Raw genomic sequence first — 15569 nt, 5'->3', positions numbered from 1 at the left:
GGGGGCGCGGCAGGGGGTCAAGCTGGGTCTGCCGGCCCCAGGCTGCTCCCCGTGCAGAGACTCGGGTGCCTTCCACCTGTTTCTGTGAGAGCGTCAGCCCTGCGGTGGATCCCAGTCCGGCAGTGCTGGGGACACAGGCGAGCGATGCCATAGATGTCATTAGGGTTTCTCCAAGCCCCCTCACTGACCCCGCTTCGGACTTGCTGGACGTTTTGTTTCCTTACGGTTCTTAAAACAGTGTGGGGCGGAGGAGGGGGGCTTGTTTTTCCAAAGAAAACCTTCAAAGCAGGACACTTTTCTGCCAGGATCAGAGAATCAAAGGAATAATAAGTAGGTTTTGAAGCTGTCGTAAGGGAGATTATCCACGCGTTTTGTTCTCTGCCTACTTTACAGGAAATCTTGATCTCTCGCGCACCCGTTTTCATTCCTACTGTGAAATCTCTCCTAGTCACCCCAGACGGGTCACCCATTAACCCCCATCCCGTGGAATCGGGATCATAGCACAGCTGTGTCACTTCTTAGCTATGGAATCCCGGGCGAGTTACGTAACTTTTCTGGCCTCGGTGAAGGGGTTTCCTTTTCCCGCGCGTGGGGTTTTCGGAGACCCCTGTATGGACGTCCCACCACCTTGCTCTCCGCGCTAGATATGCAGTAATTGGTTGCCTACTTGTAACTGACCTCCCCCTCCCCCCCCCCATTCAAATGGTAAACGGTAGACTCTTTATTCTGTCATTTCCCCCAGCTGAGTGAGCAGTGCCTTTGGGCTGGGACTCCCATCAAAGGACTCCATCAAAGGGGACTCCCATCAAATAACCGTCTGAGAAGTCCACTTGGCCCAGGGGAAAGCCTGCTCCTCTGCCCCACCCAAACCCTGGGGAATGGGCCCCTCCCACCAGCCACCTCTCACTTTGGAATTTTCCAGGAAAGTTAGATGTCAGCTTCTTTACCCCTTCAAACTCCAGGGACACAGCTCAAGCTCTCCCACTAATAAGCAGCTAGAAGATGGCTTAAGTGTCACCATAGTAAAACACAGGTGCTCTTCCTGAGGTGGGAGGGAGTCTGGGAAGACTTCGGGAAGAGTGATACCTGGCAGGTCCCACGGAGGTAGGTGGTTGGACTAGGGGATTATCGTGACTGGTCCTAGGAGAAGGGACAGGGATGCCGGGCAGATGAAGTAATAGGTGGTTAGCTCTAGAAAAGAAACCAAGGGGCTGTCTGTAAGCATTAACTCAAGAGCTTGGGTGGACTTGATGTCCTACTAAGATGATGTGGCACCATCTCAGGGAGGCAAGGCTGGAACGTGACGGCAATTTAGAGAACAGAACAAGGCTAGGCAGCATCAAACACAGAGGAAGAAATCAAAGGTAGGCAGTGCTCTTCGAAGCACAGTCTTTCAAGTCCCCTGCTTGGTGCTCTGTGACAGGCACGCCAACCTGGAGCACCTGACTAATGCCTTCACTTTGATTCCTTGTTCCCGATGCCTGCCTTGGAGACGTGCAGGTGCCTGACACCTGTCCCTGAAAGACAAGGTGACCTATGTTAGTTCTTAGCTTTCCACAGAAGCACATCCTGAGACATAGATTCCAGTGCAAGGGTTTATTTGGAAAGTGAAGGCAAACACCACGAGTGGGGGTGGAAAAGTGAGACGAGCACGGGAAGGTGGCCAATAGAGTATTGTCAGGCCAGCTACCAGCGAGTGATGGGAACATAATCCTGCCAGGAAAGCCAGCGTCAGGAAGACACGTCAGCTATCCAAACCAACGGACGAGAGCTGGATATCTACCCACCAACCCCTGTCAAGCGCAGGAACAGGCCAGTGCTTAACGAAATAAGTACCTCCCTCCATCCACCCCACAGCAAGACCAAAACTAAGGTTTTAAAAAAGTTCTTTCCTCAGGGGTGCCTGGGTGGCCCAGTCAGTCAAGCGTCCAACTTCGGCTCAGGTCATGATCTCGCGGTCTGTGAGTTCTAGCCCCACGTCGGGCTCTGTTCTGACAGGTCAGAGCCTGGAGTCAGCTTTGGATTCTGTGTCTCCCTGTCTCTCTGCACCTCCCCCACTCATGCTCTGTCTCACTCTGTCTCTCAAAAATAAATAGATGTTTAGAAAAAAATTTTTTAAAGTTCTTTCCTCAGAGGGCTTAAAGGTCCTGTAACATTACCATTGCCATTACGAAGATTTGGGAGGACACAAAGCTGCTCCTCCAGAACAAGGCAGCTCCTTCCTTGTGTGCATTCTGAATAAAACCAAGGATACCGTGCATAGTCAGGATGTGCCAAATAGTAATTATATTTTTGTCTCTAATTATAGTCACATGCATTAAACATACTGAGGAACAGAGGACAGTTTAACTCTTTCGAGTGGACTTGAAACAAAAGGAAAATAGGGAGTCACCTCACAAGTATTCACAAGACCAAGAATTATAGAATAATAATATAATTATAGAATAATAATATAGAATTGAGAGCCTCACTCCATCTGCAAGCAATTGCTCCTTTGACACCAATATTAGGTCCTGAAAAGGTCCTACTTGAGTTCAAAACTCACCACACCCACAAATCTTCTCTGGTGCCAATCATCGTGGCAGAGGGGAAGAAAGAACAATTAGCATCCTGCCAGGCAACGACAGTCACTCATAGTTGATCTACTTTAATGGCAAAGGTTGGATGTCATCATACTTTAGTTACAAATGAATCAAATAAGGGCTCCTGGGTGGCTCGGTTGGTTGAGCGTCCAACTCTTGATTTCAGCTCTGGTCGTGATCCCAGGGTCGTGGGATGGAGCCCCGAGCTGGTCTCCACACTAAGTGTGGAGCTTGCTTAAGATTCCCCCTCTCTCTCTCTGCCCCTCTATCCTGCTCTCTTTCTCTCTCTCAAATATAAAAGAAATGAATCAAGTAGACTTGACATATAAAATATGGCTTAAGATATTCTCAATGCAACAGAAACACAGTGTGTGGGCATGTTACTCTTGGAATCAGTTTCCAAGTTCCAGTACCTTGGAGCCACAGGCTAAAATGATACATTTAGGATAAGTGAAAGGAAGTCTAACTTACAGTTTGTGGCTCCAAATACTTCTGTAAGTTGTTTGAACTTCCTCTGCACTTTTACATGGGAAGTTTTATAAATGGTGGAGCGGGTATTGGGCCAACTTGTAATAGCCCATTTAATCCATAAAGCAGATAAGTGGTTGCATTAGTTGTACCACCACAGAACTGCTAGCCTCTGTTGGTGCTCCAGAGTGCCATCTTCCATTATCTGCTCCTCTTGAATTAAATGTCCCCCTGGGCGACCTCAACCATCTCCACTGGTTGCACCATCACTCACAAGTGACTCCAAGATCTGTATTTCTACTTACCAACACTCTTGAAAGCTCCAGATTGAAATTATACATTCGACTGCTGCCTGGACATTTCTACTTGGAATACCCACACACACTTAAAATTCAACAAGCTCCAAACTAAACTCATTATATCCTGTTCTTCCCTCACTCTCTTACACAGGCTCCTTTTCTTGTTCACTTGTTCACCACAGTCAGAATCTTGGGGTCATCTCACGGCCCACCCCGTTTAGGATGCTATGCATTCGAAGATGCTATTTCTGTCTACAGTCATCCTCTCTCTGAATCCCAGAGCCAGAGAAACTCCTCTTCATTCTTGAAGACCTAGTTGAAGTGTTCTCTCTCCTGTGAAGACTCACTGACCCCCCCTGACTGCCACAACCTCAGAACAAGCAGCGTTGCCCTAGCGACTCATTTAAAGGTGCTCCTGTAACATGTAAGCCATGCCAATGACGTGTGCCTCCCTTGTTGTACCCCACTATGTGTGACTTATCTGTCTTTCCCACTATACTATCAGCTCTTCAAGGCCAGGATGATGTTCTTCCTAACGTTACCTCTAGAACCTTGCACAGTGCCCAGACAGGGGAAATGGTAATAGATATATCTATATCTATATCTATATCTATATCTATATCTATATCATACATATATATATATAGCACACACACACTATATATATATGTATATACACACACACACACACACACATATATATATATGTTATATATGTGTATGTGTGTGTATATATATATATACAGTGGTAGACATTGGACCTGGATTCAGACAACCCAGGAAGCAAGTCTTAATTTTTCTGAGTACTCCTTTTCCTGAGTTCCTCTTTTTCAGGGGAGGAGCAGAGGGAGAGAGAGAATCGCAAGCAGGCTCCATGCTCAGCACAGAGGCCATCGTGGGGCTTGATCGCATGCCCCTGGGATCATGACCTGAGCTGAAATCGAGTCAGATGCTCAACCGACTGAGCCACCCAGGCACCCCTGAACCTCCACCTTCCAAACTTGACATAAAATCTACCTTCTGTGAAAATATTTCCTGGCTCTGTTGCTAATGAACCACTTGATTTCAGTGAAGAAATGAATATTTCTTCATCAGATCTCTGAAGGGGCAAAGAGAGGATAGGATTCCTCTAGTAGATGGAGCCATGGGATTAATGTTTGAAGATTTTCTGTAATCCTACAGGTTGAGTCATATTTCCTAGGACCAGCTCTAATTCAATGCTCTTAATTGCTACTGAGCTATTTTTTCTACTTCTCTTTTATTTCTGCTGTGTGCTTTGTTTCAAATCAGATCCTCAGAAAGTGGAAGAAGATAATTAAGCATGGTACTTAAGCCATTTGGTTAATATTGCATCTTATAGGGGGAGGAATGATGTTTCCTGTTTTTATAAACAATACCAAGTAAAAATTATATTTCTAGAAGGCATCACCGGATCTGCAACTCATTTTCACGAGATATAAGCAATAGCTATCATTGATCTTACACTCTTGAAAAGTGCTTTAATACTTTTTTTTTTTAATTGCCCCTTGAGGCCATTAGTTTTGAGCTCCAGAAAAAAAAGTTGTCTTTTTCTCATATTAATTTTCTGCTGATTTCTATTTTAGAAAGTTAGTACTACGATAAAGACAAGTTCTAGCAATTACAGTTGAAAGTTCAGCTTGCAGGCAATGGAACCAAGGAAGTCTGTGGTATTTGAAATATGATGATCACATTTCTCTGAGGAAAAGCTGTACACAGTGAAGTAAACAAGTAGGATCTGAATGTAAAAGTCAGATCTTGACCAACCAATAAAACTATTAAAAAAATCATGGGGCGCCTGGGTGGCTCGGTTTGTTGATCATCTGACTTGATTTCGGCTCAGGTCATGATCTTGGTATTAGGGGTTAGAGCCTCCCATCCGGCTCTGTGCTGACAGGAAAGAGCCTGCTTGGGATTCTCTCTCTCTCTCCCTCTGTCTTTGCCCCTCCCCCACTCATGTGTGAGCATGCACACATTCTCTCTCAAATTAACTTAAAAAAAATCTCATTAGGGGCGCCTGGGTGGCGCAGTCGGTTAAGCGTCCGACTTCAGCCAGGTCACGATCTCGCGGTCCGTGAGTTCGAGCCCCGCGTCGGGCTCTGGGCTAACGGCTCAGAGCCTGGAGCCTGTTTCTGATTCTGTGTCTCCCTCTCTCTCTGCCCCTCCCCCGTTCATGCTCTGTCTCTCTCTGTCCCAAAAATAAATAAACGTTGAAAAAAAAAATTAAAAAAAAATCTCATTAAGGATACCATAAAAGCCTGGAATTAAGGGCAGAATAATAAAATCTACTTTAAATTGTGTGGGGAAGATGACCGCACCATTTATACTATACCTAGAAAGTGAACTGCTAAGTAAAGGATCTTAGCAGCAGGTGATTTCCAGAAAGACTGTGGGCCCCCAGCTTGAACTTGGTGGTCCATCCTGAGCTTACCTCTACCCACAGTCTTCTTGTACAACATAACAACTATCTATGTTGGCCTCTCTCATTAAACTGAGCTTCTTCGAGTGCAGGCATTCTGTTCTTTTCATCTTTTAAAGCAAGCCTAGCATGGTACCTGGCACAGAGCAGGTCTTACTAAATGCATGAATATGTGAGAACAAAAATAGAATGTTTTTTAAAGACAAAAAATTCCAAAACACCCGAAGAGTTAGGGCAGAGCTGTTAATTTGATAAAAAATTGTGTGTGTGTGTGTGTGTGTGTGTGTGTGTCTTCCAGATTAAGTGATAAAATCATGCAATGTCTGGAATTTGCCCCAAAATAAACTAGACTAGAAGAGGAAAAATGGATTGAAGCTGGATGATGGATGGACACATGTTTTCACATACTTCCATCACTGGATAATGGAAGTGTCTCACAAAAATACAACTGGTTGTGCCCTGCAGAAGTATAGGGTATAAATTACCAAGCTAACAGTTTGATTTCCTCTCGGCCAATGATGTCCTAATATATGACTCCAAACTGTTACTGGCTCACATTGGTTCCGTTGGCTGATTAGACCAGTGACCCACCTCTGACAGTGACAATAATAAGGGACCTGTCATAGATGGGGGGCTGTTGTCTTCCGTAAATTTTTTTTCTGAGTATAAATGGTATCTGCAAAAAAAAAAACAAAACAAAAAAAAAACAAACAAAACCGATAAAGAACATAAACAAGAAAATAAAAACCACCACAATCCTGCTATGAACATTTTGGTGTGTCCCCTTTAACTCTTTCTACATAATAGTAATTAAGTGTTACTAGTTTTATATCCTGCTTACATTACTCTGAGAACAGTTTCCATGTTCTAAATTTTTCTCAAAAACATCCTTTTAATGGCGGCATATTTTAGCTCATGGAATACCAGATTTTTCACTATAATAAATACTGCTTGATGGAATCATCTTTTTACATATTTTAAGACCTTTTTTTTTTTTTTTAATTTTTTTTTCAACGTTTATTTATTTTTGGGACAGAGAGAGACAGAGCGTGAACGGGGGAGGGGCAGAGAGAGAGAGGGAGACACAGAATCGGAAACAAGCTCCAGGCTCTGAGCCATCAGCCCAGAGCCTGACGCGAGGCTCGAACTCACGGACCACGAGATCGTGACCTGGCTGAAGTTGGACGCTTAACCGACTGTGCCACCCAGGCGCCCCTTAAGACCTTTTTAAATGGAAGTATGGTGAATAAACTTACATGTATCCATCATCCAGCTTCAATCGATTTTTCCTCTCCTAGTTTATGATGAGGCAAATTCCAGACATTCCATGATTTTGCCACTTAATCTGCAACACACACACACACACACACACACACACACACACACACACAATTTTTTTATTAAATATTCCACCAATTGTACCTAAATCTTTAATCACACTTCTGATTCTCTGCTTAGGGTAGAGTTAAAACAATAGAATTCCAGGTAAAGGAGATGAAAATACTTTAAGGCTTCTAATATTTTATCAGATTGCTTTGCAGAAAGGATGTTTATACTCTAGCAACACGAGGGCACCTCTTTCACTACACCCTAACCATACAGACTCATTTATTTGGTTTTTTGAAATATATTGAAAAAAGTTTCCTCCATTGATTTTAGGCTTTCCAATATTCCTTCACCCAGAAGCTAATGGTGAGATCTTTGGAATTAGTCAGAGTTGGACTTCCACCCACAGCCTGTATAGCCATGTGACTCATACAAGTCAGTCTCTGAACATCTGCTTCCTCATTCAGTAGGTAAAAATACCCACCTCATAGAGTTTTGAGAATAGATGCAATAGTGTTTGTAAGTGCTTCGTGTACTCCCGGCACACAAAAAGGGTTCAATAAATGGTGTATTTCCTTGGGACTAAAAGTTCCATGAGGCCATATCTATTGTGTTTTTTCTTTCATTGTTTGGGGGGCGGGGAGTGAGGGGCAGTTGCTTGGTGTCTGATACATGGCCAGCACTTGAATGAATGCACAAAGTTCTATTTGACAGTTAAAAATGACCTGCCGTTTAAAATTTAATAAAGCCCTATTTGCATTTCTAGTCTGTCATTTTTTTAAATTCATGTCCTTCGGCCATTAAAAAATACAATTTGTCAGTTTTTTCCAAATCTTTAAATATGACCACACTCTATGTCCAGTTAACATTAAGAATTTATTTAAAGAAAAAAACAGCTATATTAACACATATATACATATTTGGGGTTTTTTTCTTTATGCTGTTTAATACTTTTTGGGTTTCCCAGAGTATTTTTATAATCAGAAAAAAGAAAGAACTGATAAATATGATTTGGGGGAAAAACCAAAAAATAGAAACACTTGCTATGGGAAATCACTATTAAACAGGTTTTTAGCTGATAGATACATGAAACTTACTAAAACAATCCTGATAAACATAAAAAAAAAATTAAGAAATTAGGGGCGCCTGGGTGGCTCAGTCAGTTAAGCGTCCGACTTCGGCTCAGGTCATGATCTCGCGGTCCGTGAGTTCGAGCCCCGCGTCGGGCTCTGTGCTAACAGCTCAGAGCCTGGAGCCTGTTTCAGATTCTGTGTCTGCCTCTCTCTCTCTGACCCTCCCCCATTCATGCTCTGTCTCTCCCTGTCTCAAAAATAAATAAACGTTAAAAAAAAAAATTAAAACAATCCTGAGAATCCCAGGGGAAGCCCCTTCTGACTCTGTCATCTATTACAGCCTAAACCAACTGGGAGCTATTGATACTTTCAATATTCACAAGAACTTGGTCAACAGGTCATTCTTATTTACTATTCATTGTTTAATATGAATCCCTGTAGCCATCTGAAATGTTTCTTTCCAAGGGAAAGATCTCTTCCTGCTATTCACCCTGCCTGGGACAGTCACCAACTTTAGACCCAACTCAGTTTCTCCTTTGGACTTCGCCCTTCTTTTTTTTGTATAGTCCACGCCCAAAGATGCATCAGGGTTTGAGGCTAATGATTTTAGTTTTAAGTCAGGACATGCCTCATAAGTTATGGGAGGCAGTGTGGTCATGTAGAAAGAATGAGATTTGGATTCAGATAGAATTAGCCTTAAATCTCAGCTCTACCATTTATTAGAAGTGTGACCTTATGCTTAAGCCTTTATTCTTACCTATAATGAAAGGGTAATAATGCCTGCTTTATAGCGTTGTTATGAGAAATTAATAATATGCATGAAACCTGGGCCTGGCTTGGAAAGGAACTCAATACACAGTTCTCACTTTCGCGTTCCTCCTTTCCTCTGTCTCTTCATAGCATCTGCTGCATTTGATGAGAAGGGACCGCTGCAGATACAAGGAGATGGCCGTGATAGGGAGCTAAAAGTGCAGTTGGAAGGAACTAGTGGGTAAAGACACAGAAGGGATTGGACAGTGAGGACCAGAGCTGGAGGAAAGCCTGGATTGCCTGCTTTAGAAACATAGGCAGGGGCTCAAGACAGGAGGGAAAGACAGTACATGCTTTACACAGGTTGGAGGAAGGGAAGGTGGGTGTGAAGTGGGGGTCTAACAGACACTATTACCCTCTATTGATTCAGTAATGTCACAGACGGCAAAGGAACATTAAGCCAGGTAAATGAAGTTGATAACATTTCGGATAAAACAAACAAACAAACAAACAAACAGAAAGATCCTAGCAAGGACAGGATATCTTCCTAATCTCAAATAGCAAGCTTTAGCTCTGGCAACCAGAATCACTATCTTTGACTGCCAAAGGAAATGTACAGTGAAGCCTGAGAATGCAATCAATATTTAAATTAAATCAAATGCAACGGACAACAGCTGAAAATTATAACCAACCTGAAACTAGGCAGTTATTTTTGTTAAAACCTTGTATTAGGGGGGCACCCGGGTGGCTTAGTCGGCTAAACATCCGACTTCAGCTCAGGTCAATGATCTCCCAGTTTGTGAGTTTGAGCCCCACATTGGGCTCTGTGCTGACAGCCCAGAGCCTGGACCCTGCTTCAGATTCTGTGTCTCCCTCTCTTTCTGCCCTTTCCCCGCTCATGCTCTGTCTCTCTCAAATATAAATAAACCTTAAAAAAGTTAAAAAAAAAAAAAAACCCAAAACCTTGTATTAGGTCACAAGCAATATATATAAATATAAAATTTACCTGAAAAGTTGTAGGGCCAAGAATTGCCAAGACAGTAGTCTCAATAAAGGACTAAATAGTTCTGCAGGGCAGGAGAAAGACCAGTCATTTCAACAAATGGTACTGGGGCAAGTACATCCCCATATGGAACAGAATGAAACATGATTCCTATCTCACACCACACATAAAGAATCAATTGCCAGCTGGACTGGAGACTTAAATGTGAAAGTCAATCAGATAATTTTCTGGAAGGTAACACAGAAGAATCTCATTATGATCTCAGTATAGGGGATGTTTTTCTTAAATGGGACACACACACAGTAATCATTAATCATTGATGAGCTAGACTTTGTTAAGAACTTTTGCTCAATAGGACACCATTTAAGAACAAAAAGGCAAGCCACAGACTGGAGAGTTTGTAATACACATATCCAGCAAAGCAACTGTAGAAAATATATATATTGCGAGGATACAGAGCAGCTAGGATCCTCTTACATGGCTGGTAAGAGTATAAACTGCTATAATCAATGAAAAAGTACAAAGTGTAGGAACATGCTGGAACATGGATGTATCTCAGACACAATGTTCTGTGAAAGAAGTCATACACAAACGGGGTATATATTGTATGATTCCATTTAAATGTAGTTACTACTGGTTAATTTATAAAGCCTACCTACAGATGCAGAATTTTCAGAGCAACTTTCAGTAACAATTTTTTAACTGCTGTAACATTATCCCAAATTATGTAGAAAAAAAAAATTATGTTCCTTGTCTCCACTTTGGCAGTTTTTTGTTTTAATTAACATGGTAGTGGAGGCCAATGCGCTTAGATGCGAGAAAAAGTTAAAGGGATAAAAATGGAAAAGAGGAAGGAAAAATATCTCTATTGGTGGATCACATGAAATTATACCTGGAAAATCCTACAGTATCAAAGAAAAAAAAATTAAATGATACAATTTAGCAAGTTAGCAAGATATAAAATTAATGTGCAAAAATAAATAGCTTTCATATATAAACATAATAACCGGTAAAAATACATGATGGAAGAAAAAAACTGTAATCACAATAGCAACACAAAAAGCAAACACTTGAGACTAAATTTTAAAAGTGTTAAAAACCTGTTTCTGAAACACACAAAATAAACTTGAACAAATGTGAAGACATCAGTTGGATAGGACAACCTCACAGGATGTCAGTTCTTCCTAATTTACAAATTAGGCAATACCAATTAAAATACCAAAACCCTTTTTTTTTGGTTGCTGCAGCCAGGAAATTGATACTTAAGTTTATTTGGGAAAACAAACATAAAAGAATAGGAAAACACTGAAAACAAAAAAAGCTAGGAGGAGTGATGAACCTTATCAGACATTAAAACACTGTACACAGCCTCCATAGTTAAACGTGCAAATGGACATTAACAATGGAATGGAAATCCAGAAAGAGACCCCACCACACACGAAAACTTAGCACATAACCAATCACTGGAGCAAAGAGGCACCTGTAGTAAATGATGTACATTCAACTGAAGAGCCATTTGTAAAAGATAAAAGTAGGTCTGTTCCTCACAATTTTACACAAGAGTAAACTCTAAGTAATCAGAGATCTAAATGTAAATGACTTGAAACTGTAAGTTTACAAAAAGGGAGTATGAGTAAATTCCTCTATAACCTGGGTGTAGAGGAAGATTTTCTAAGTCCAGATGGAAAAGAAAAAAAAAAAAAAAGAGAAAAGGAGGAAAAATAGGACATTAAAAATAAACTAGTGCATTGGGGTGCCTTGGTGGCTCAGTCAGTTGAGCGTCCAACTTTGGCTGAGGTCATGACCTTGCAGTTTGTGGGTTCAAGCCCCGCTTCTGGCTCTGTGCTGATGGCTGAGAGCCTGGAGCCTGTTTTGGATTGTGTCCCTTTCTCTCTCCACCCCTCCCCCACTCGCGCTCTGTCTTTGTCTCTGTCAAAGACAAATAAACATTAAAAAGTATAAAAATAAATAATAAAATAGTGCATTGCAAAAAAATATCATGAGCAAAATCAAAATACAAATAACATTGTAAACTACATTAGCAATATGTTATTAGACAAAGGGCTAATATCCTTAATATCCTATATCCTTAATATAAAATTTAATCGAAAAAGGAACCAAAACCTTAGAAAAGTGGACATAATACATGAATAGGCAATTCACCAAAAGTGGATACAAAAATGGCCCTTAATCATGTTTTTACAACTTCTTCATTCATAATAACAAAAATGCAAACTAAAACTACAGTGAGATACTTTTCCACCAGATGGGCAAAAAATTAAAAGCTTGACAATTAAATTCTGATGGTGAGGCCATGGAGAGTAACACATTGCTGGCAGAAACACGAAACGGTGCAATATCTATGGAAGGGAATTTGGCAATATTTAATAAAACTACATATACACTTGCTCTTTTACCTAGTAACTCCAACTTCTAGGAATTTACTCTTGAATATATACTTCCAAACATAAGAAAATGCTAACACGAGGTTAAGTATTGCTGCATTACTTGTAGAGTTGTAAATGTGAGAACTACTTAAATACCCAAATATGGGAGAATGATAGCATAAACAATGGAATTTAAACTCAATGGAATACTATATAGCTATGAAAAAGATGATCTTTGAATAGTTATATGGAGTGATTTCCAGCACAGATTATTCGGGGGGCAGGGGAAGAGCATGCACACACACAATTCATTGTGTAAGTAAGAAGGGAAAATTAGAAAAAAAAATCATATTTGCTTATTTTAGCAAAAAGAAATGCGGAAAGGATGAACGAGAATGGGATTGTCTACCTACAGTCGGAGCAGAAAGGAGTGAAAGGGATGGGGAAGGGTGTAAGATTTGAGTACATATGCTGAATGGTTAGACTTCTGAACATACGTCAATGTTCTATACATTAAAAAATACAATTAAATCCCGGACTAGAGGGAAAAAACATGCTTTGTAAGGGAATTATTGGGACAACTGAGAAAATTGGAATATAAAGTATTAAATGCATGTTAAAATTTCTGGAAGTGGTGACTGTACTGGTGTCATGTAAGACAATATCCTTATTCCTGGGAAATATACATTGAAGTATTAAGGGGTAAAGGAGCATTACTGCTTAAACCCTGCTCTCAAAAGCCTGAAAAAAAAATTACATATGTGTGCATATTCACATTTGCATATGAAGAAAGTATGTAACATACACACATACATTTTTTAAATGCCAAAATGTTAAAAATCAGTGAATCTGGGTAAAAGGTAAAAATTCTCTATTCTTCTTGCAAATTTTAAATCATTACTAAAAGACTCTACTATCAAGATTGGGATGATAAGCCATTGGGGGCTTTTGGCTGTGACGGATGGGTAGACTTAATTGACTGATTTCAGGATTTATAGAAAGACATTTTAATAAATGTAAAATGGATGCCTCCATTTCATGCGTTCTATTTCCAGATTGTCAAAGGACCAACAGAAATGCAGCCGTGCCTCTCACCTTATTAAACAATTTGCCTCTTGGCAATTTGCTCAAAGTCCAGATATACCTACCCCTCCACCTAATCAGTTCAAATGCACGAACAGGTAGATTGGAGTTACATTTATACGCTCCTAGTCAAGCAAATTTTGTACTTTTAAAGCCCACTAGTGTTGGTATCTCCACATGAATCACGAGAACTGAAACAGTGGCTCTAAGAAGCCGAAGAGTGTGGTCTGGGTTAACCCGCCGCGCTTCTTTTGGCTACTCAACTAGGATATACCGTCACTGGCCGAGAGCCCTTTGGAAATCACTTTACCACCCTGGATGGCAGGTCACACAGATTAAACATTCTTTTATTTGACCCAAACTGAGCGGTAACATTTAAATGATGCATTGGAAAGCAGTGCCGTTATCCCTCAAAACAGACAATGGTGGTTTAATTAAAAGAGGTTGACAAAGCAGATGTGGAAATATCTGTCAAATATTTTAGTCCCCGTATCAAGGTGTATGTTCACCTTGGTACAGGATGTCAATCAAGTACCAAGGTGAACATACACCTTGATACGGGGACTAAAATATTTGACTATATAATTTGGGGTTCTAATTCAACGATTTTTGTCAGTAATCGTGCCAAAGTAATGGAGAGAGAAGTACCTAATGGCTGGGAGGTTAAGTCTGGGGAGAGGATTACAGGGACATATACACATTTTAATATGTATTTCAATGTTGGAATTAAAACATTTTTAAAATCTTTATTTATTTTTGAGAGAGAGACAGAGTACAACCGGGGGAGGAACAGAGAGAGAAAGGGAGACACAGAATCTGAAGCAGGCTCCAGGCTCTGAGCTGTCAGCACAGAACCCGAGGTGGGGCTCGAACCCACAAACAGTGAGATCACGACCTGAGCCAAAGTTGGACACTTAACCAACTGAGCCACCCAGGCACCCCTCACTGTTTGAATTTTAAAGAAGACACCCTGACTTTACAATTTAAAAACAGCTAAAATCAGTTCTAGTGATCAGTCATGGGAAAGATACAAACATGAATGGAGACAGCAATCTGTGTGAGCTGGCTTTACAAAGATCAAACTAAAACGCTAATATTTTCAGACCTAGCTAATAAACATTAAGGTAAAAAGTAGCAAAAGGGATAAACAAAGGACAAAATACAGACATTTTTTTTTATTCAAGAATATGGAAGCTCTTTGGACTCAAAAACACAAACCTTTATTCTATAAAAGTTTTATACTAATCCTTAGTAGTTAGCTCTAAAAAGCCACAGAATACTAAGAATTAAATGTATGACACACAAAAAATCAGGCAACATTGGGGGAAAGTTATTTTTAAATATAGCACATTTCAACAGACAAATTTTACAATGGGAGACCTTTTAATTCAATTTTCCTAATAATGGGTTTTTCTCGGTTTATTAAAAACATAAAATAGTTTCTTCTTGAACTTTTATAAAATTTATCAAACTGGCAATTTCCTTAGTAACAGGCTGAGCCAGGTGATATATGGAAAACAATTTCCATCTAAGATTAGAAGGCTAATTTTGGTACTACTGCATAGGTTTAGTATTATTGCATAGGCTGCAAATTTATTGCAAAACTATACTAACTTCTTCGGTTCAGATTTGTTGTTGCATCATCCTATTTGCCATCGAATGGTGGAGGCACCACCTTGTGGTAAAAAAAAAAAAAAAAAAAAAAAACGGCTCAAAAAATTAAAACTAGACCTACCCTATGGCCCAGCAATAGCACTGCTAGGAATTTACCCAAAGGATACAGGAGTGCTGATGCATAGGGGCACTTGTACCCCAATGTTTATCGCAGCACTTTCAACAATAGCCAAATTGTGCGAAGAGCCTAAATGTCCATCAACTGACGAATGGATAAAGAAATTGTGGTTTATATACACAATGGAATACTATATGGCAATGAGAAAGAATGAAATATGGCCTTTTGTAACAACGTGGATGGAACTGGAGAGCGTTATGTTAAGTGAAATAAGTCATACAGAGAAAGACAGACACCATGTTTTCACTCTTATGTGGATCCTGAGAAACTTAACAGAAGTCCATGGGGGAGGGGAAGGGAAAAAAAAGAGGGAGGGAGGCAAAACCATAAGAGACTCTTAAAAACTGAGAATAAACTGAGGGTTGATGG

At 40.5% G+C, this 15569-nt stretch overlaps 1 long non-coding RNA gene across 1 annotated transcript; it reads right to left on the bottom strand.

Annotated features, from left to right (window-relative positions):
• Positions 1–6019: 6019 nt before the first annotated feature.
• Positions 6020–8064, bottom strand: LOC123602400. The gene is made up of 2 exons (XR_006714483.1): positions 7043–8064; positions 6020–6462 (listed from the first exon to the last, which is right to left on the bottom strand). It is a non-coding gene; the product is annotated as an uncharacterized LOC123602400 (long non-coding RNA).
• Positions 8065–15569: the final 7505 nt, after the last annotated feature.

This window comes from Leopardus geoffroyi, chromosome D1, assembly GCF_018350155.1.
Source record: "Leopardus geoffroyi isolate Oge1 chromosome D1, O.geoffroyi_Oge1_pat1.0, whole genome shotgun sequence".
Taxonomy (NCBI): domain Eukaryota; kingdom Metazoa; phylum Chordata; class Mammalia; order Carnivora; family Felidae; genus Leopardus; species Leopardus geoffroyi.
The sequence above is the reverse complement of the archived record's forward strand: the minus strand, read 5'-3'. Positions and strand labels throughout refer to the sequence as shown.